The sequence below is a fragment of the Polypterus senegalus genome, chromosome 9 (genome assembly GCF_016835505.1).
Source record: "Polypterus senegalus isolate Bchr_013 chromosome 9, ASM1683550v1, whole genome shotgun sequence".
Lineage (NCBI taxonomy): Eukaryota > Metazoa > Chordata > Cladistia > Polypteriformes > Polypteridae > Polypterus > Polypterus senegalus.
Window position 1 is genome coordinate 160,877,008 of NC_053162.1, and position 23,473 is coordinate 160,900,480.

A 23,473-nucleotide genomic window follows, 5' to 3' on the forward strand; every position below is an offset into this window, starting at 1 on the left:
ATTTATTGTAAATAATTGTAAATAAAACGTGTGGTGGTGATTTACAGCATGTCCGCCTGTCTGTGTCCGGGCCGGCTCCACAATATATATATATATATATCTATATATATATCTATATATATATATATATATATGTATAAAAATATGACACCGATAAGTGTGCCTCCAACATTTGACATAAAGGCTGTTTTCAGATCACATCAGCTGTAGGATTTCATTGTCAGCTAAATTCTTGCTTTACCATACTGTATATCCTGGAATATCTGCTCATCCAGGACTTTTTTATTAATTTATTATTAAGATTCTGTTTCTCTATGAATTACTACATGGGGATTTTTTGAAAGCAAAAATTTCTGTTCTTACATTAGTGTTTCACTTCAATGCCCAGTTTGGTAATTTATCTGTACTGTTCCCACCACCTTTTTGTTTAAGATGGGCGCCACTATATTCAGTATCCATTGGTAGGATGTTGATACAATAGTTAGGGGTACAGTCTGACGCTAAAAACATGATGGGCTGAAGAGTCATCATCAAATATAGTTCTGTTTCCGCATTTGCAAATCAAAGAACCCTCCTGTATTTCATTGATATACAGTATTTTAGGCAAGATTCCCTCCCTGGCTGGGGTTCAAATTTATGTTTTATGTCTGTTTTGTTCATTCTTTTTTCATTTATTTCTATTAATGTTACTTTTGTTGATTATGTGCATTATTCTTTGTTTTTGATTTTGTCTACATATTTAAGCTGCCTGTGTTACATTCCATGTGTTTTGTGGGAGGTCCTCCAAGAGATGTGCCCACCTGCCAATCACTGCCCTCTGGTGTATAAATCTAGATGGACTCCCACAGTTCCTGGTGGTTCATTGTGAATGTGCTAGGGAGTTGGTGAATTTATTTGTATTTATTGTTATTCTTTGATTTTAGAGCTTTCTTTTTATTCTGTGTTTGGACATTATTCACCTCGGATTGCCTAGCTGGCAACTCATGTATGCCTTTTGTGTTCCTTGGAGCTTCATAGTGTAACAGAACATTTTTTTTTTGTGAAAATAAACTTTTTATTTTATTAAGATCTTGTTTTTGTCCTCAGTACTAGCTGGGGTTTAATAGTAAATACAACTTAGTGGGCATTGTTGGACGTTTTTAGGACTCTTGTCCTCACAGACTTTCAGTTCATAACATTTGTTTATTGAATATTTGCTATTTTTTGATCTACTGGTATTGACTTTGCCTTTCTTTTTGACTCTGGCGTTTTTGTTGTTTTTGGCTTCGTTTGTACATGCTCTCAATCTCCTGGTTTTGACTCTTGCTTTTGTTAAGACTTCCCCAGTCTCCTGATCGGCTTCATTATTCTCTTTGCTATCTACAGTAGTATAACACAGCAGATACACTCTCTTCAAGAGAGTATGCAAGGATAGATAAGTGGATAGATGGACTTGTATTTCCTGGTTTTTATTCAGGTCATCAAGGACAGAGAGTACAAGAGCAGTTAAAATGGGCAGAGGTTGTGGCTAAGTGTGGAGGTTTGCCCACAACACAGTACTTTTTGCATTCATTTGTTTTCTGTCCTCCTTATTCAGTTCAGGTTTACACTCGATGAATTTCAACCAGTTCTACCGTTTTGCTTTTTTCATCATTTTTGTGCATTAGTTGTCATTTTGTAATGTTAATTAATATTGTCTTTTTAAAATATTATATAGTATTTATGTTTTGTGTATATATGTTTCATGAATGTGCTCCTTGTTTTGTGTGGGTCGACCGCCAAGAGTCAGGTCCATCATGACATCACCTGTGTAGAACTGCCATTGGCCTTTATATTATGGTCCTGCAGAGAGATTCCCTGGTGTTGGTGTTGTTCAGCTATTCATTTTGTGAGTATTATCACAGATTTTCTACTTTATTGTTATTTTTTGGTTCGTCTTTATTTTTTGATTATTAGGTTCTATTTTTGGACTTGTTAGCCTCGGGTTGCTTTTTTTAGCCAAACCATTTTTGCTTTTTTTTCCCTTGTTTTACAATTTTTGTCCTTTCTTTGTTTAAAAGAAATAAATTGTTTACTTATAAATATTATACATTGGTCTTTTCATTCTAAGCCAGAGGTTTTATTGTTTCCTTTCCCTTTAAGGGCATTTTTGTGTTTCTAAACTTTCTGAACCTTTTTAAGCTTTGAAACTCAGGTGGCCATTGTGGCACTGTGCAGGCCTTGGACATCTCCCTTGTTGAGGTTTTTGGTTTGGCTGCCTGGGAAGAGGCCTAATTTTGTAGAGTAGAATTAGTGAGGTGCTGGGGCCTCATGCATAAAACTTGCTTACCCTTTAAAATGTTCATAAACCATTTCCTATGCAAAAGTTGGGATTTATAAAGCACAAACTTGGCATGAAAGTTGGCTTAATGTAACAGCACGTTTTGACCATCTGTAAGTCCTACACAGGCTTTTTTGGTGTTGGTATTTAGCGTGAAAGGGACGGCCGGCAGCCCAACCTGGCCATGATGCCCAAAAGATGGAAGGACGGTGGAAAGTGGCTTCTTTAGGGCACTCCCTTCCCCAAAACGCTAGATGGCAGCTCTCCTGGTTTACAGTGGTGCCCTGTATTCCCACAGGGCATCCTGAGACTTGGAGTTTGATAACTCAGCCCTGTTGGATACTGTGTGTGCCACCAGTGGGTGCTGTGGAAGAGACATGGGACGTGATGTTTCTGCCTAACTCTTACTTTGTCTTTTACTCCTCCGTTCCTCCCAGCAACCTTCGTCCACCTACCAACTGACTCTGGCTCATCTCTGTGAAGTCAGTCCAGTCCTTTTATATTGGCCAAGCCAGAAGTGCTTCTGCTCTTCCTCCCACGTATCTGCAAGCACTTCCGGATTGGCCAATACAAAAGGACTGGACCAATCTCAGAGAGATGAGCCAGAGTCGGGTGGTAGGTTGATGAAGCTAGCTGGTAGGAATGGAGGAGTAAAAGACAAAGGAAGATGAAGAATTGAGTGTTGTGCTGATTATTTATTTGTGGCTGTAGTGGTGGGAAACAATTGTCAAGAGTTTCTCTGAATAAAATAAGATCCTTGTGCTTTTAACTTGTGCCTGGTGTTATTCATGTTGGGTTTGAGGAGCAACACAAGCAACACCAGAAGGCAGGACAATGAACTGAACAGAAAATTTTATTTCATTGTGCATTGCAATATTACATTCTGATGTTCTTGAACTAATTTTATCACAGTTAACTGATATGTTCTGTCAATACAGCTATCTTTAATGTTGGTAACACCTAAGGTATACACATTATGTGAATTGTTTTAGTATGTAGTCTGTCTATTTTGTCAATAAAATGTTCTGCATTGCTTTGTACAGCATAACTGAAAATGGCAGCGTTAGCTCTTTTGGAGGATATCACCAATGACACTCCATCACAAATTGCAATGAATTTTTGGCACCTGCTGATGAATAATTTATAAGCTGATTTAGACTTCCTAGAGCCATCCTCTTTGAGACATATGCTGAATTAAAGCCTGCATTACAGAGACCATCACAGAGAAATCACACAGTCCCTATTCCATCACAGGTTTTAACGACCGTAGGGTTTTTGATAACGAGTGCTTATCAGCATGAGCTGGCTGACTGGTCAGGAATCTCACAGTCATCCCCGAGTTGTGTTTCCTAGATGCATGCAATTAACTTATGGTCAGGGTAAGCAAACTGTGATCGGAAGGCAATTTGCAGCAATTGCTAATTTTTCTAATGTAATGACTGAACACATATTGCAATAAAGGCACGATCGTAAAATGCATTTGCTTTTGTAAACAGAAAGCACTTTCATTCAATTATTATATAACTAGTATGTGACGAACAAATGTGTTCAACCCACAGCCCCTCAAAGGATGCCACATTGTCATGACTTGTGAAGTACTGCACGATAGAGTGTGCAAACATGAACTGCCTCTGCTACCTGAGATAGACCCATCACACAGATGACTTAGACCCTGTCCCTCAACACAAAAGCAATTCAAAGATGTTTGGGTAACGTTTATGTAGTGAAACATCAACATTTACTTGGTAAAATGATTTTATTTTATTTACAAGGTCAATTAGGATGTTCTTAATATCTTGCAGTTCTGCATATACAGCCTGCATCTATTCATGCTGTGCTTGAAACAAGGAATTAACAGCCTGAATCTTTTTTTTGTTTCTATTACTCCTCTTCGGTAAACTCACATTGTGTGGGTCCCATAGCACAGGCGGTGGTCTGAGCGCTGAATGATGACACATTGCCATTACTCAGCTGCTGTAACATTCTCCAAATTTACTTTTTTTTTCTTTTATTTGTAACTTCCAAAGAGAGACCAGCAAAAGTAATGTTTTCACAGTTCTTTATTTCAGTAAATAATAAACCAGCTTCACATTCACTTACGTTTAGTTTTCTGAAGCCACTGAGGAACATTAATGTGATTACTAGATCATGAATAAATACAAAAAAGGTGTTTTTTGAATTATATATGGTTACTGACCGGTGGTGACAAGGAATGGCTAAGAGTATGCATGAGCATATAGTTTTACATTGATTTAAAATTTATAAAATAGCTTAGCTTGACATATGGAGCACTTACAGTTTTATAAATCTGATTTTTTTTTTTGGTCCTTTCAAGCATAGCCATATTTTTAGTATGGAATCTAAGCATGGTTTTATACATCAGGACCTTGGTCTGAATGCTGTATTTTTGCCATTTTGTGTTTCTGATTCATAACAACAAGAAGCCATTGCCTATTCAATTAACATTAGTTGTAAGGTGAGAGCCAACCTTTGATAATAAAACAGTCCATCATGGAACTGACTTGTACGGACACTGAGTCAGTTTAGAACTGCCAATTGATCTGTCTTGCACAAGTGTTTCATGTTGCTTGGACTTGCAAGTAAGAATGTTACTGTACTCTGTATAGGTGACCATAGCACTAATACTAGCAGTACACGTTTGGAATGTAAAAGAAAATGGAAGTGCCACTGGGAAAACACATGCAGCTGTAAAAGGACATGAGTTGAATATGCAAACTGCATGCAGACAATTGGACTGAAACACAGGACCATGGAGTTTTGGAGCAGCACTAAGCACTGTGCAGGCATACTGTTGCTTGCAGCCATATTTTAATATACGCTATTGATTTTCTTTGTGTACACTCAATATTAAAACAAAGCAGATTAATATAATTTTGCCAATAAACTGGACTGAAGTATTCCATCTGACTAAAAATTTATTAAATCTATAACTGTGTGTGTTAAATAACATATTCTATTAGAAACCTTTTCAAAGAAAGTTAATAATCTGCCAAATCCTATATTCTTGAAATGTGCAGAGTCAACAAACTTTTAGAAATGATTAATAAGAGATCAGTGGACCATGCTGTTTCGTACTTTGTCATTCATTTTTTTTCTCATTTTCTAAATCTGAACTTGCAGCCCAGACTCTGAGTCTGAGTATTTCAGAAATAAGAGCAGAAAATGAGATCAAATAATTGCAAATGAACAGACCAGATAGACTACTTTAGCTAGATATATATGTTTTTCATTTTAATGTTTGTTCTTCCCCTCAATTCTCTTTAGAACATTTATAAGTGAGGAAAGTATCTGCTGGATACACAATCCACAAAGCAGAAAGCAACAAGGACAGTTTGACAGGCCACCACATGGCCACACTCAAGTTTGGTGAGTTTATAATTATTAATTAAGTTAACTAAAAGTTTAAGGATGTTAGAGAGAGACTAGTTTGACTGGGCTAAATGCTGAACAAAGGTTCCTGAAACTGTGATACATCATTACTGACCACTGGGATGGGATTAAAACAAACTTTGTGTTACTTTTCCTCAGAATTACTTTTGTTACTTTTAGGCATATTCACAGGTTTTCTGATAAGAAAAAACTTTTTGCTATTAATACATTTACTTTATGTCCAATAGTTCAATATTTTAAATATTACCATGTCTTAGAGATGCCTTTTTTTTATTATTTAACCATTTTGTTATCGCTGTTATAATGTTTCTAAATTCTGGAATCCGAAAATGCGTACCATTATATCAGATGTTCAGTGCTTTAAATAGCTGGCACCATGGCTGTTAAAGTTTTAAGATTTGCTGACGACTTAAATTTTTAAATCATTTGCAACGAGTGCAGAATGCAGCTGCTAGAATCCTAACTGGGAAAAGAAAATCCGAACACATTTCTCCAGTTTTGATGTCACTACACTGGTTGCCTGTGTCATTCAGGATTGACTTTAAAATACTGCTTATGGTTTATAAAGCCTTAAATAATCTCGCTCCATCTTATATATTGGAATGCCTGACACGTTATATTCCAAATCGTAACCTTAGATCTTCAAATGAGTGTCTCCTTATAATTCCAAAAGCTAAACTTAAAAGAATTGGTGAGGCGGCCTTCTGCTGCTAAGCACCCAAAATCTGGAATAGCCTGCCGATAGGAATTCGCCAGGCAAATACAGTGGAGCACTTTAAAACACTGCTGAAAACACATTACTTTAACATGGCCTTTTTATAACTTCACTTTAACATAATCCTGATACTCTGTATGTTCAATTCTTCATAATAACTATTCATGGTGGCTCTAAAATCCGTACTGACCCCTACTCTCTCTTCTGTTTCTTTTTCCGGTTTCTTTGTGGTGGCGGCCTGCGCCACCACCACCTACTCAGAGCATCATGATGCTCCAACATTGATGGACTGAAAGCCAGAAGTCTACGTGACCATCATCATCAGGTCCTTCCATGAAAATATGATGATTTATGTTAGGTAGAATGCCCAGAGGGGACTGGGCGGTCTCTTGGTCTGGAACCCCTACAGATTTTATTTTTTCTCCAGCTTTTGGAGTTTTTGTTTTTCTGTCCACCCTGGCCATCGGACCTTACTCTTATTCTATGTTAATTAATGTTGACTTATGTTTATTTTTTATTGTGTCTTCTATTTTTCTATTCATTTTGTAAAGCACTTTGAGCTACATTTTTTTTGTATGAATATGTGCTATATAAATAAATGTTGATTGATTGATTGATTAGATAGATAGATAGATAGATAGATAGATAGATAGATAGATAGATAGATAGATAGATAGATAGATAGATAGATAGATAGATACTTTATTAATCCCAAGGGGAAATGTCTTGTTCTCCTATTGGGTTTTAGTGAACTTTTTCAGGCTCATATTAGGTTTTGGAATATGTAGATTTTCGTTTTCTTATTTGACATTTTTAAATAATTAATTCATATATTTTTGTGCTCTCCTTTTGTGGAGTTTTCCTAGGTAAATGTCCTGGAAATTACTTCATTATCAAGACAGTGTGAAGGTCATGCTAAGCACTTCTTAATCATCCGAGCCTGTGAAGGAAAAGGAAAAAGAGTTTGGTGTGCATTTATTCAGTTAGTGTTCTTGTTAAAATGACTTTTGAGCAGCAAATTTCAACTATGATTTAGGGTTTTGGTGACAGTACATATTTGACTTCCTGATCATGAATGTTTGCTTGTTTTTTGACATTACAGAAAGCCTCCAAGATTGTGGATAATATAAAAAGAAAATTTTCTCTATTAGTATGCGTTTTTTCCTGAAGTTTTAGTTTGGTTCTTGACACCTGGCAAGTGTTCTTGACTAGCATATTGAACTTAGTTGAAAGTAGGACTGACTCTCTAGTATTGACCCTTTGCTTTGATTTACATCTCTCCTTTTGTCAGTAAAAATATATTACCCATCTTTCTTGTCATGGCGCGTATGACACTTTGATCAATCCACTGCTGAACCATTATTTTCCATATAAGAGGAGCTAGAAGTAATGTTTTCCCCAGCAAGGAAATACTTGTGACAACATGTCAGCTAACCACATGGCACACTCATGCTGACACCAATAGTTGATTACACAAACCAATTTAAGATCGCCATTATGGGTATTATCTTGGGATTCTGGTGTATATAGCACCCATACCGCATGCACTCCAGGACATGTAATCCACCTAAAGCTAAACATGTTTGGCCAGGCCATTACTTGGACTGGAGACCAACCAGAAAAATCTTGTGTTGAGGCTCGAAGAGGAGCTAACCCTGTGGTCTGAATGTGGATCTGTGACAATGCGGGTTCGCTCCATGCTCCCATCTTGCGTTCGGGTAGAGCTGAACCCGTCACCATCAGTAATGTTACCGATGAGATAGGCAGGGAGGCATAATAATGGAGCAAGGGGATGGTGTAATACTGGAAAGTGCTTTTATTAAAATCAACAAAACAACAATCAAAAACAAAGTGTCCAAATAAAGAAATGCAGTGCATTCAAAAAAGTCATTAAATAAATACTCCATAAAATAAATGCAGAGTGGAGGTTAAAAAATCCAATAAAATAGAAAAAAGTCTTTTAAAAACAAAAAAGGTTAAAACAATGCTGGAAGCAGTCTCTTTAAAAACAAGCCAGTGTCTTCTTTCATCTGGTGGCTCCCCTGCTTTTCCCATCAGGCTTCTCAACTTGGGAGTTGCCCTTCCTGAAGCTGACCTTACCACTGTCCGGTTGCCTTCTGTTCCCTGGCTCCGTATGGCTACCTTACCGGACCGAGACTTGGGTTCCTCAACGGCTAGGTCGCTCACGCTGAAGCTCACCTTCTCAAGACTCCACGACTCCCGCTGCCTTCTCGGCCTTACGTGGCCAGCTGTCCTTCATCCCCGGTCACTCCAGCTCCTTGGTCACTCAGCTGGAGCGACCGCTTCCTTCTGCCCCACCGAGTGTCAGCCAAATACCCCTGCTAGGGCTCACTGTCCAGCTGCCTGCCTGTGAGCACACGCTCGCACTCGCTCGCTCACACTGGTTCTCTCTCCATACTGCTTCCTGCTCTCCTGCAACCTTTGGCTCTTTTTCTTTTACTCTTCTTCTCTTAGCTGCCTCACGCTTCTATTTATGAAGAGGACGTGACAGCGGTGGCAGATCAGCAGCCCCGGGAACAATCATGGATGCGGATGGTTTCTCACCTGTGCACTTAGGTGAGAAACACCCACATCACGAATCACCCCAGGCACCGCTTCAGCCACACAACAACCACGCCTCTTGACATGAGCTGTGGACCCACTATACCACAGGATCCCTTAGCCTTAGTGCAGTGATGTGGATACTTTGCTATAAAGATGGCACCTTCCTTCAAATGAGACGTAAAATCAATGTCCTGACTCTCTGTAGTCATTAAAGATCCCTGAGCATCCTTCATAAAGAGCAGTGTATATCCTGATGTCCTGGCTAAATTGCCCACCATAGCCTAGTTATTCTGGCCCCCAAATTATCCCCTGTCTCTAATTGGCTAATTATCTCTCACCCCTTTGCCACCTAACAGCTAATGTGTGTTGAGTGTACTGGCACAAAACGGCTGCTGTCACATCATCCAGGTGGATGCTGCACATGTAGTTGAAGTAGTTCACCACTAACTATGTAAAGCGCGTTTAGTAGTGAGAAAAGCATTGTATAAATGTATAGAATCCTTATTATTATTAAATAGAAACAAGCAGGAAACCTACTCTAACACAAGAAAAATGTGCAGAAGACATACTGTAAGCAGCCTAAAATCACACTGAGGTCAATGAAGTAGTAAAGAATCATTGCTAATAACATCCATATCAGGTAAATATAACAGGTTTAAATCTTTTCTTTATGTCCCTGTTGTATGTTCTTCACAAGTTTGTCCCAAATTACCAAAATTCGGCAGGTTTTAGTTTGCTTTATAGAATGATTCAGGCAATAGTGTGACACGTGTTCCAAATAATTCCACAGACCAAATATCTTTGTTTTAAAAGTTTTAGTAAAATTCAAAGCAAAACAGTTCACTGATATTAAGGAAAGGAAAAGTTCTTGTTTAAAAAAAGTTCTGTTTAAGGTTTATTTATCGTGTTTAATTTCTCTAAGATTAGTCATACTTTATACATGTTAAGCACAGTCAGAAAACTGCCATCTCCAATTTGCAAACTCGCCTAACAGTCCATGCTAGCAATACAACTATTTCCTAATTGTCTTAATAAGCAAAGGAAGTTCTATTTCATATTAACTTACAGGAGGTAAATACTGTACCATATTCTAAGTAGCTGTAAGACACTGATATTCTATTATTGAAATTAGGCAATTCTAACATTAACATTAAACATTCTAAGATTGACTCTTACAGCACCTCTTCCATCAGGACAGTCTCAGTTCGTGTCAGTTGTTTGTCCCTTGGTATACAAATGCAACAAGGTGTAGACCTGTTTGATTTTGTTGGAGTGAGTGGTGGACTAGTTGGAGTGGGTTGCTTAGGATATGCGACTGCCTTCATAGGAGTGAGCTGCCAACTGCCTTCAACTCGCTAAATTTATGTAAATGAAGGCTGTAACTGAAAATTGGTGGAAAAGCTGCATAATGTAAAATGACCTCTCAGCTGTGGAGAGCTTTGTAACACAAGCTCCATTTATTATTTCCTCTGTTGTTATATAATATTACTCTCCACTGGGTCAGGCTGGGGAATGTTTTCTAGTTGAATGGAGTTTTTATCATTTAATTACATACATATTGTTTCTTTATGTTTTTCATTTATTTTATTCAATTATTATTATTTTTTTGCAAAAAGAAAAAGAAAGAAAAGCCATGTGCAGGATGCCAAGAGATATAGCTGGTCAATGAATATTCAGGCCTTCATTCAGTGGGTCCAGAAGGCTCATTAGTTTTGACCTTTACTATGAAGATAATGTCTATTGTTTTTTTAATCGGGTTTCCTATGAAGAAGAGCTGAATATGAGTCAGAAAGAGAAACTTGCAGACAAAATCTGTAAGGCAAAAGCAATCTGAGGAAGACTGAGAGGAAAGAGGTTTGAAAACGAACAAACTGATTGTTGGAATAACTGTGACATGTCATGCTGAAAAATAATTAGGGCAGCTGTGATTTTTGAGAATTGTATACCTTCAGAATTTAAAACATCATTTTTATAAGACAAATCACATAATTTAAAGACATAATTAACAAAAATGTGAAAGGAAAGATATGTCTGGAATAAAAATAAAAAAGGAAATAAATGGATGTGTCAGTGCTGTGTGGTCCAAATTTGCCACCATAGTCTCTGATGTGTAGCCTGGTGTTTCCAACTTGAATGTGCAATGTGGTTTTTAAAATTTTTTATTTGGTAGAGTCTAATTGAAAGCAATTTTGCACATACATAACTGAGAAATATACAGTATATTAAGAATACATAAAGTAATATGGACTTTGAGATTGACTGGAATAATGATCCTGGACTGGAGAAACACAAAATATGTAGTAGACATCAACTCTTAGACAGTAAGCAAAGTGAAAAGAATTTGATTTATTATGGAGTGCCAAATGAAAATTGCATGTTTTATTAGCAAGCCCACAGTTACAACTAATGTTTGTGACAAAATGAAAAACATCAAAAGAAGATGAAAGACAATTCTTTTAAAACTATGAAGCTGTCTAATTAAGGTATAGTAAAATGTGTTTTTTTTCCTTGGGTACCAATTAAGTGAAAGGCATGAATAAAAATAAAATGAAACACTATTCTGCTTCAGAGCATATTGCATCACTTTGTCATGGCTTCTTGTTTCATAAGTTGAACTTGACATAATTTTAAGATTACATCCTTATTGATCTACAATCCTTTGCGCATCATGTCAAATCAAATATAATCTGTCAAAATGTGCCAGAAATATCGCAAAATGTAAAAATAACAATTTTCTTTCTAAATGACTGCCTTGATACAATTGATACATCAATTTTGACCCATTCCATGTGTGTTAGAAATAAACAGGATCACCATATTTCAAATGAATCTGTGAGTTTAAATCTACACTTCTCCATATATCTCCCACTTTATGGCAATGACTTTCAAAATGAAGTATTGATCAGAATATGGAGTAACAAAAATCAGGGTAAAGGTACAAAGCATACACAACTAACAACAGGTATTGTAACTATAAAACGTTATGAGTGGAACAGGCAAGTTTCAATCTGCATACAGTTTCACAAATATTGTTTTTTTGAAAAATGTGAGTTTTTTTTTGAGTGGTTTTAAAGGTTTTGTTCTGGGTATAAAGAAAGGAACACTGCTCCCTAAATCCTTGTTCACATTTCCATGTTTATCTGTGTTCTTTTTGGCAGTTGTGTAACGCATGCAAACCACATGGCACTAGTAAAATCAATCTCTCATTCACATCACCACATTTTTTAAAATGTAACATTTTCAATTCTCTTCCTCATGAATACACATTAAAAGCACCATTATGCACATCGGAATGTTTTCTCTACAGGATGCTGAACAAACGGCCCCTTCTTTACCTAGCAACCTCCTTTTCCTATCTGATGATATGTCTACTTCTGGGTATTTTTACCCCTATTTGAAATCTTTATATAAATACTAAATGACAGGCCGACAGACACATGCAGAATTAATGCACAAACACACTTGCAGACAGGATCTAGATGGCTTACATTTAGCTGACAGGAAAACACAATTGGTTTTTTTTTACAAAGTGAAAAATGAGCTTGCTGCAAATTTAGTTTCATGTAAATTGTTTGCCTCATCGCTAACTATATAAGCAATATGACTGAACCCATTACAAACAATTAATAAAAACGTGATACCTACTGAAAAACAATAAACAAAATAGCAGCACAAAGATGTCACAAATAAAATGATGAAAGTAATAAATAACACCAATAAGTGCAAATGTTACTAAAATTACAGAAGCACAATTGCAATGGACAATCTTATGCTCTGATAAAAAGCTTTTTTAAAATCTAGATAAATGTTATTATATGCACCCTATTCTGATTGTATGTTTTTATTTCATCCTCAGCATGTTAGTGAAACACAATTATAACCTGTCTTGTTGACTGTTCACTAATGTACCTGTTCCTGACATCTGATGCTTTCCTCTATTCTTAATAATTTCATCACCATTAACTTATCTAAGATACATCTTAAGCTTACTGCCCTATAGATAGATAGATAGATAGATAGAAATGAAAGGCACTATATGATAGATAGATAGATAGATAGATAGATAGATAGATAGATAGATAGATAGATAGATAGATAGATAGATAGATAGATAGATACTTTATTAATCCCAAGGGGAAATTCACATAATCCAGCAGCAGCATACTGATACAAAAAACAATATTAAATTAAAGAGTAATAAAAATGCAGGTAAAAGCAGACAATAACTTTGAATAATGTTAACATTTATCCCCCGGGGGGAATTGAAGAGCCGCATAGTGTGGGGTCTGAACGATCTCCTCAGTCTGGCAGTGGAGCAGGACGGTGACAGCAGTCTGTCGCTGAAGCTGCTCCTCTGTCTGGAGATGATCCTGTTCAGTGGATGCAGTGGATTCTCCATGATTGACAGGAGCCTGCTGAGCGCCCGTTGCTCTGCCACAGATGTCAAACTGTCCAGCTCCGTGCTTACAATAGAGCCTGCCTTCCTCACCAGTTTGTCCAGACGTGAGACGTCTTTCTTCTTTATGCTGCCTCCCCAGCACACCACCACGTAGAAGAGGGAGCTCATCACAACCGTCTGGTAGAACATCTACAGCCTCTATAGTTACTGTACATGGATGAAACTGATCACCCTTTTTATAAAATGTGATAAAATTTACTCGGTTCCAGTCAATAGGAATTTCCTTGATGTGTACTGATTTTTGAAAAGTACGTGTCAAGGGTGTTTTTACATACTTACTAAAGTCTTTAATGTCTAATAATTTAATATATAATAGTATCTAATTTAATATCTAATAATTAGTAAAGTCTTTAATGATTCTAGTGAATTCATTCTTTTTAATCAAAGCAGCACTGTATTGTATAAAATTTCCAAAACACTAAGTACCTCCTTTATAGGTACCTGTAACTGTCGAGAGATAACTGACCTCTTTGCCCATAGAACTTTCAGAAAATTGCAAATTTAGATCATTTGCTATTTCCCTGTCTGTATATTATTGTTCACCCCTGCTTTTTCTAATACACTTCACCTCCCTCTTGGCTGTTCTTTTACTAGTAAGATACTGAAACATACACAAGAGGTAAGTCAATAATTATCCCCACTTTTGTGATAATCTTGTTCCCTTAAAAATCTACAGAGCCATCCCAAACAAAATTATCACAAAAGTGGTGATAATTATTGACTCACCTCTCGTATAAATCTAAAATTTTAGATTGCTGTTAGTGGTTTGCTTCTTGTGTGGTGGTCTGTTTCCATGTTTTGTTGTCATTGCTGTCGAGAGTGCAATAATAACACATTTGGTTTAAGTGACTCTGTGGGACTTCTGTTTCGTGGAGCTGTCATATAAATAAACAGTGTTAACAAGAGTAAACAATATGAGTGTGAACATTCTAATACCAACATTATAGCAGAGAGTTAGAAAATATGATGACAATGCATTACATGTATGAATCATTATACAGAATCATCTGCTGCTATTCAGGCTCATGTAACATCCTCATCACTTTATTGTGAGATTGGGAGAATCCAGTTGTCATGTGTTGGTCTGCATTGAATTTGTTTTTTGTTTGGTAGTCTATTTGATTTCTTTCAACATACCAAACATTTTGGGGTCACTCTTTAAAGAAAGGCAGGAGAGAAGCGTAGCCTTGTTGCATTTTGCTGACTATTTTAGATTGTGTTCCCACAGCACTCCCCCTGCATTTGCACTCAGTGATTTATTGTGATATGCACAAACATTCAAGGTTCCTGGAACCCTTTAATACACTTTCAAATAAATCTAGATGTTTCTGCATCAGCGCCCAGGCCTTAAGATTGACATTGAATACTGGCAGAGAGATGGAAGACCTGTAAGAAAAGGGTCAGTGCTTTACATCACATTTAAGTAAATCAATAGAGCAGAAGACTTGTGCCAAGCACCAGTTGCATTGCTTCTTTTCTCCTGTAAGGTTTATTTGTATGTCTTAGATGCCATTTTCTGTTTAAAGCAACTCTAAATTTTGAATCAAAACAAAATGGATAATATATATTTAATTAAAGTTTAAGGGGATGACTGTAACTATAGTTAAGCAGTCAAGTAGCATGATATGATAAAATCAAGTAGTTTGAAATGTGAAATAACTGGCCAGAGGGCAGACATTGTAGTCTAGCAGCTAAAGAGTATTAATTTGAAAAACAGTGTTAGGGGTTGAAATGCATAAATGGGTTGTGTGTACGTTAATCTGTGTAGCTATTTACTGCCAACTTAACATGTTGCAGTCTCATTAAACAAATATTTATTGCTTGATGTTAAAACGTAGTTCTTAGTAAGGTAGGTTTCTTTATACCAGTGGTGCCCAACTCCAGTCCTGGAGGGCCGCAGTGGCTGCAGGTTTTCATTCTAACCCTTTTCTTAATTAGTGACCTGTTTTTGCTGCTAATGAACTCCTTTTGAATTCTGAAGGCTCAGCCCCCTTAATTGTTTCTTTTGCCTTAATTCTCAATTAAAATGAATTTACAAGAAGTTAATTAGCAGCAAAAACAGATCACTAATTAAGAAAAGGGTTAGAATGAAAACCTGCAGCCACTGTGGCCCTCCAAGACTGGAGCTGGGCACCCCTTCTTTAGACAGTCCTTTAATGAATGCTCCGTATATGTTAAAGTTTAGTTTATTACTAGTGTGAGCTTGTGAACAACAAGAAAAATGTTTATTATCAGAAACATGTAAATATTAAAATGTAAACATAAATACAGTAGGGAAGCTATATCTAGTGTCCACTGCTGTACTGATACAGATGTTTTGCAGCATAATATTTTTTCATCCACTAGATGGCAGCAGAATACTGTCTCAAGAGTTATTTTGGCTTTACACAGTAAAGTGGATCATTAAATATCACCCCGGGTCTGACTTACTTGTAACTGTAATAACATAGAATGTAAAGCCTTAGTCACACTCCGGATTAACACCAAGGAGGCTAAGAAGTATCTGGAAAGATATTGGAATAGCTTACCTATGAGCTAAACAAACAGGCTTGATGGACTGAATGGTCTCCTCTCATTTGTCAATGTTTTTTATGTTCTTATGTTCCTATTACATTGCTTCATTAATCTGTGCAGTAAAGAATCACATTTTATTGTAGAGTTGTTTTTTTTACAAAAAACATTGTTCTGTAATTACTTCTGGAAAATCAGAGTAGTACATACAAGTAAAGAGCTTTTACATTAAAGACAGGTTCTTGACCAATACATTTGGAGAAGGTGGGTCTTGAGTTCAAAAGAGATAGTCTATTGTAATCTGTGTGAAGGTCAAAGACAATATGAAGGTGTAGTCTTTGTAACTATATTATGGAGCTTTGAAAAAAATATTATTCTCTAGCTGCTGTTTAGACAACTGAAAACAGTTTTTATTTCAAATGGAACTGGAAATAGTTTTTTCTAGATTACGAGTAAGAAATAACTTGAGGGTTGCTTTCACTTTAATTCAATATAATAATATGGAGCAGAATTATGAAATCACTGTGATGTTTCTTACCTATTGTTTTACAGCAATACATTGTCATGTTATTTTAAATCATTTGCTTTGCTAAAATAAGAATGATGTTCATCTTTAAAGTCTCAAATGAAATTGCAGCATCTCAGGTATTTATTTTTTTCACAAACTGTTTGCAACCCTTCTCTTCTCTTCAATTATAATTCATGACTCAGCATTGCCGACCCAGTTATAGATAACTCATAACCCAAAGTCTAAGAAACAATGATGTAAAGGAATATAAACAAATTAACAAGCCAAAAAGACAGAAACTCAAGAATCTAAAGGCAAAACAATAATTAGGATTTTAAAATAATTTAGAGATTGTGAATGAAAAGCTAGTATTGACTATTCTGTTTATTTTGTGAAAAATATTTTTACTATCTGTAAACAATAACATATTTTACAATCCGTGTGTTGTCAATCTGACTAATCATTCTGTATTTGAAACCTCACATAACTGCACACAATACAATTTCCAGTGTTAAAGTCACCACTTAAGAGGTGACCCATATTTACACTTATTTCACTGTGCACAAAAGTCTTTATGATGGAGGGCCATGTTATAAAGTGCTGTAAAAAGCTGAACTTGAGAAACCAGATGCAAGCAGAAAGTCCTCTCAGCAGTTTTTATTACAGCCACACATTCACCTTACAGCCCAAGAAGCTCTCTTTTACAATTTCTGTCTCCTCTGTTCTTTAGCATCCCTCACATGGCTAATCACGATATAAAAAGCGCCACTGTTAAGGTAACTGTAGCTGCAACTTAAAAACATAAAAAAAGTTAAAATATTAAACTTGAAAATGTATGAATTACTTAAATTAACAGTTTGTCTGGAAAAGTATGATGTTATACTACTCCTTTCTTTAATCAAACATTATTGTGAAAGTTTTATGTGTGGTTCGGTCCTAGAGTGACTTTATTCTCCTCTTTATTACATAGCCTATAATAGGAATCCCCAAATCCCATATTCTTACCACAACTGTCAGGGCTGACTACTATTGTACAGTAGTTCAATACCCATCTTTTTACTTCTGGTAACCCCAGGCATTTAGAAAGAGTACCAGAGGAGACTGGAGTGAAAGTTACACATTTATTCATCATTTATTGTAGACTAGCAAAATACCCGCGCTTCGCAGCGGTGAAGTACTGCATTCAAATTTTTATTAAGAAGAAAATTAAACCTTTTTAAACTGTGGGACAATATGCCAATAATTATTTGTTAAGGATCTCTTTGTATACCATGTTGTCAGTTCGGCCCTCCGGTTGTAACATGACCAAGCTGTGCGCAAAGCTTACTCTTGAGCATGTAACTTACCATGTGAACAGTAATCTTGTCTCAAATCTCACAGCTTGGATTGCTGCTGTCATAATTGGTTTGAGTTTCATGGTTTGTTTCAATTATGACAGTATTTGCAGGATTTGTTGTGTTGAAGTGACATTTGGCATCTGTCAAGCGTTGTAAGCACACAACCGGTTTCATCGATAAAATCACATCCAGCTTTTGAGAGTTTAAACATTCATAAACATCAAAGTGTCCACTACTGAAATCGTCACCTGTCAATCTAAGATGTTTAAGAGGCATTGGCGGTTGTCGAATGGTGTAAAATATTTGACCATTTCGGTACACTTGAAAGCGACAACCGAACAATTCAGCGGCAGCCATCAACTCACATGCAGAACAATAGGTGAAGGGCTTAAGCATTTCACTCTTCTAGTGCTCCTGTGTAGTATAATTATCTCCTGTACCGTCATCAGTCCACACCTTGAACCTGTCCCAGTCATTCAATACATAAGACAGAATGTTCCTCCGGATATCAAGAGTGAGTCTGATATGGCCGTGCAATATGTAACAAAGAGAATGGAAAAGGTAGGTGGTATCTCCGGGCATGGAAACCACTCGGTAAGTGACAGTTCTTTGATCGATAGAATTTCTTGAAGATGGGCACATAAGTAACAAAGACAGTTGAAAAGTTCAATATGGCGGCCGACAGTGGCATCATACTACTGAAATAAGTACGTACATTGGTTTCAGTTAGTGGAGGGAAGCCGCCTACCAAATTTCGAGAAGATGGGGCCATAAATAAGAAAGTTCAACATGGCGGACGGTGTTGACCGTTATGACCATTACGTGTAGAATTTCGAAATGAAACCTGCTTAACTTTTGAAAGTAAGCAGTAAGGAATGAGCCTTGCAAATTTCAGCCTTCTACCTATACGGGAATTTGGAGAATTAGTGATGTTGGAAAATTCAATATGGCGGCTGACAGTGGCGTCATACCACCAAAATAAGCACGTACATTGGTTTAGGTTAGCTAAGGGAAACCGCCTATCAAATTTCGTGAAGATGGGGTCAGCCTTCTATCTACACGGGAAGTTTGAAAATTGGTGACGTTGGAAAATTCAATATGGCAGCAGACAATGGTGTCATACCACCGAAATAAGTACGTACATCGGTTTTGGTTAGCGCAGGGAAGCCGCCTACCAAATTTCGTGAAGATGGGGCCATAAATAAGAAAGTTCAACATGGCGGACATTGTCGACTGTTATCGACCGTTATGACCATTACATGTAGAATTTCGAAATGAAACCTGCTTAACTTTTGTAAGTAAGCTGTAAGGAATGAGCCTGCCAAATTTCAGCCTTCTACCTACACGGGAAGTTGGAGAATTAGTGATAAGTGAGTCAGTGAGTGAGTGAGTCAGTCAGTGAGTCAGTGAGGGCTTTGCCTTTTATTAGTATAGATAATATGCCCAAAACATAAGCAGTATATTAATGTGAGTGTTGGTTAAATATCATGGAACCTGATAATAGGCTACAAGGTACCTGTATATATTAATGTCTTTATTAGACTCTGATCCGATGTGTTCTGGCATGGCTCTTGATCCAGCATGCCATCTGTATAGGGCAGAAGAGATAGCTCCTGCCATCACAAAGCAAAATTGCAGACTGAGAGAGAGACCGCATGGATTTGCAGGCCTCATTTATCCAATTCTTATGCTATTTGAGACATCGTTTGCAGAGTGTAGTGGGTCAATGATTCAGTACAGGCAGACTCAGCCCTATTCTAGACCATGTTGTACTTCTAGAGGGGAAACAGGTGCCAACTTATCTCTTCCATGCCAGTGTTAATGTCCTAGCCACCTGTATTCCCCCAGGCTTGCTGATGTGCCCAGTCAATTACTGCTTTGAAATTTCACCTGCACGCAGAGCACTTATCTTGAGCTGGTAAGTTGAAACTGTCCCTGAACCAGGATTGGTTTAGATAGCTTTTTAAAATATGATATTGTTAGACATAAAAAAGAAAGTATTATTAACCCATATGTGGAATTAATCCATAGTTTTGGATACTGTGCATAGCATGCTATCATCAGATGAAATGTGTACACAATAATGTCAACCATTTATTTACATGCTGTTGATGACATCAGCTGAGTGGTGGCAGTCAGAAAACAACCCAAAATGGTGATGACGGTAAGAAAAACACACTACAAAATTGTGTAGCACTAACACAGAAATAGCATTAAAAATAAATAATAAGAGGAAAGACAGTTTTGTAAATAAAAATGACTAAACTGGAATAAATCAAAAGACTCTCAAAAATAATTCACATCTGTTCATTTTTCTTCCTTTTTCCACTTGAGAGCTATGGGGAAATGGCCATCCGCAGAAGGGATGGCACCTTATCACAGAGCACGTTCATGAACACATCTTCAGAAAAAACACAAATGAAAAAGGAGAGAACACATTCCACACAAGACACCGTTACCAGAAATCACATTTCTTTTCAAGTGTTGTTTGTAGACCATGCTACCTGCTACACTGTCCTCGTAATGAGCAACAATTAATATCTAAGAGTATTTGTATAATTCTTTTCTTTATTCAATTAAAGTCATGTAGCAATGTGCTCTAGCCCTTACCCACAATTAGGTTAATATTTGTTTAACCACCTCAGTTGAAGTGAAAGGTTTGAAGAAAAGTCACTGTTTCTTTATTATCATGTCATATCTTTTAAGAAAGAGACTTTATGCATTCCCAATCTGGCATATTGAGGTCAGTGTTGAGTAATGAAGGGAGCACCTGCTTGACAGTTGTGGAGACAGCAAATTATGTTCATTTATTATAATTATGGAACATTTATAAAGGTGATCGCTGTTGTTAATTGGGTAACGCAGAAGGGCAAAGATAGATGCAACTCGTTCAGCAGCTTAACAAACACGCCATGTGCATCGCATTTTGAGATTCCTTTATGACCTTCCAGTGATCAGAGCTTACTAATTAGCAAAGGCAAATCTTCATAAAGAGAAAAAACAAGAATACATTTTCTTTTGTGCCTTTCAACTATTCAGATGAAATTTTTCCATTTCTCCCCAGCAGGAAACGCCCAAATAAACCAATACATTAAAAGTCCAAGTCCACTGCATGTTTTTCTTTTGTTTAAAGAATAAAACATTTAAATAAATATGTTTCAGTATAATAGAACATGTAACAAATAAAATCAATAATGAAACTGCAGAAAAGAGTCTCCTAATGTATTATTAATGTGCTGTGTAATTAAGAAACTGAAAAGAGGAACCGTCCCCAGTAGACTGTTTCACCCTTCGGCTCTGAAAGCAGCGTGAATGTATTGTTGAGCTTTCAATTAATTTATTTGTATCTTTTTTTTAAGTGATCAATTGTTTATTTTATTTAGAAGAATAAAGGGAATGTTCAAAAACAGTAGCTCAATGTTGTTGAATAAAATTCCACTGCTTGCAGCCATTTGATGCTCTAAGCAAGTCCATCTGTTTATACAGTACAGTACCTATAAAAAGTATTCGCCTTTTTAGAAGTTTTTACATTTTATTGTTCTACAACATTAAATCACAGCGGCTTTCATTTGGCTTTTTTGCACTAATCGACAGAAAAAGACTCTTTAATGTCAAAGTGTAGGCAAATCTCTGCAAAGTACAGGCAATCCCTGAGTCACAATGGAAATCCATTCCAAAGCCTGTCTTTAAGTTGAGCTGGTAGGTAAGTTGAAATAGGTACTAACAGTTCTTATTTAGTACCAATAGTCAAATGTTTATCTTAGTGTCTAGTATACTGTATATTTTAACATTCTATTTATATATAACACTTAAAAATAACATAAAAAAATATTAAGACATCTTAAACATAATAATACAGCTCAGAATAATAATACAGTAATAATAAAAATAACTGCATACAGTGCTTTACTGAAGAGAGAGGGAGAGAATCTTTATCTTTAAAATTGTTCTGATCGTTGACCGCTACAGTCTGTTGTTTTTCCAATGGCCAATGCAATCACTTTACTATTTTCACTTTATTTTCATTTGTGATCATTTTTGTTTTCTTTGATGCACCACCAGCACTTACATCGGATTTACGCTTTGGGGGCATGACTCCAAGGATAAAACACAGGAAGATGTAAGCCAGATACAAAGTTTCACACTCATCACAGCCCACCAACTACTAAGCCCAGAAGGCAGAAGCTACGTACTGTTTTTATGAGCGTCACATAAAATGTAGTGTCTGTTTTTATTATTATAAACCATTCTGTCTAACTCATATTTTTAAAATAACATTTTGACAGTCCATTCTGAATTACTAGTTTTCTGTAAGTCAGATTTTATTAACCAGTCAGGACCCAGAGTTGTTTAAGATGCTGCCTCCACCTAAATTATTTCCATATACTTTGTCCTTAAAATTCACTTTCCACTCTTTTCATAAATTATATTATTTGACCTTAATAACACAATGACAATGAAATCAAATGTTGAAGAGCAAAAAAAACTGTTAACGATAATTGCAATAGAAACACACAATTTACAAATATATGTACAGAATTTAATAAAACAATCAGAAATACAATATTTACTATGATATGTATGTATGCTAACATCCCACTCGTAATCTAAACCACATTTATCATAAATGTTCATCTTACTTACACACTCGCTCCAGTCGTAGTTAGGGATCATTGTTGCCTAGAAAAAAATGAACTAACACCTTCAACTGCATGTCCTCAAGCCAGGTAATAGGAAAAGCAGATCTTCTTGAGTGTCTTCTTGCTTATATTCGTTTGCTCCAACCTGGTTTATTCATCTCACTGGGCTCCACCACATGTAGCTCCTTCATACGCTTGTTCATATGCAGCTTGCGTCATCAGAATAGCATTCTCTCCAGCAGTGGTCTGGGCAGCACCAGCATCTTCAACTCAAGGAAAACACTTTCCTTAAACTTGTAAGCCTTCTCTCTCTTGGTCTCTAGACTTTTGACTCGATACCTTTAGTCACAATTTTTAGTAACTTGTGCTGGGTCTCCTTGTCTTTGCCCATCTCTTTGGATCCTCTGTGTAACACTTTTGTTTCTATGGCCAGACTACTGTATTTCTATCCCTTCTCACCACTTTCTCTGTGAAAGCGAACTTTTGCTAACCAGCCCGCTGTTTCCTTTGACCTGAACTTTAAAGCAGGTTTTGTATTTTTCTTTTAGATAGATAGATAGATAGATAGATAGATAGATAGATAGATAGATAGATAGATAGATAGATAGATAGATAGATACTTTATTAATCCCAAGGGGAAATTCACATAATCCAGCAGCAGTATACTGATACAAAGAAACAATATTAAATTAAATAGTAATAAAAATGAAAAGAATTAAAATAAAATTAATGTTCGCATTTACTCCCCCGGGTGGAATTGAAGAGTCGCATAGTGTGGGGGAGGAATGATCTCTTTTTTTCACTGTGCCCCAAGATGTCTACCCTCTGGCTCTTCACTTCTCTCTTTTTTAATCCAATCCAGTCCCAACTGGCTGGGATAAACCATTCAGGAGCACAAGTAGCCATCATTCAAGGCTTTACATCATCATGTGCTTTGAAGGAATTATAAGGTACAGTCACTGACATTGGAGAAACTACACAGACAATAACGTTTTATGTGAGAATGGCCAAGAGAAAAAACACATATG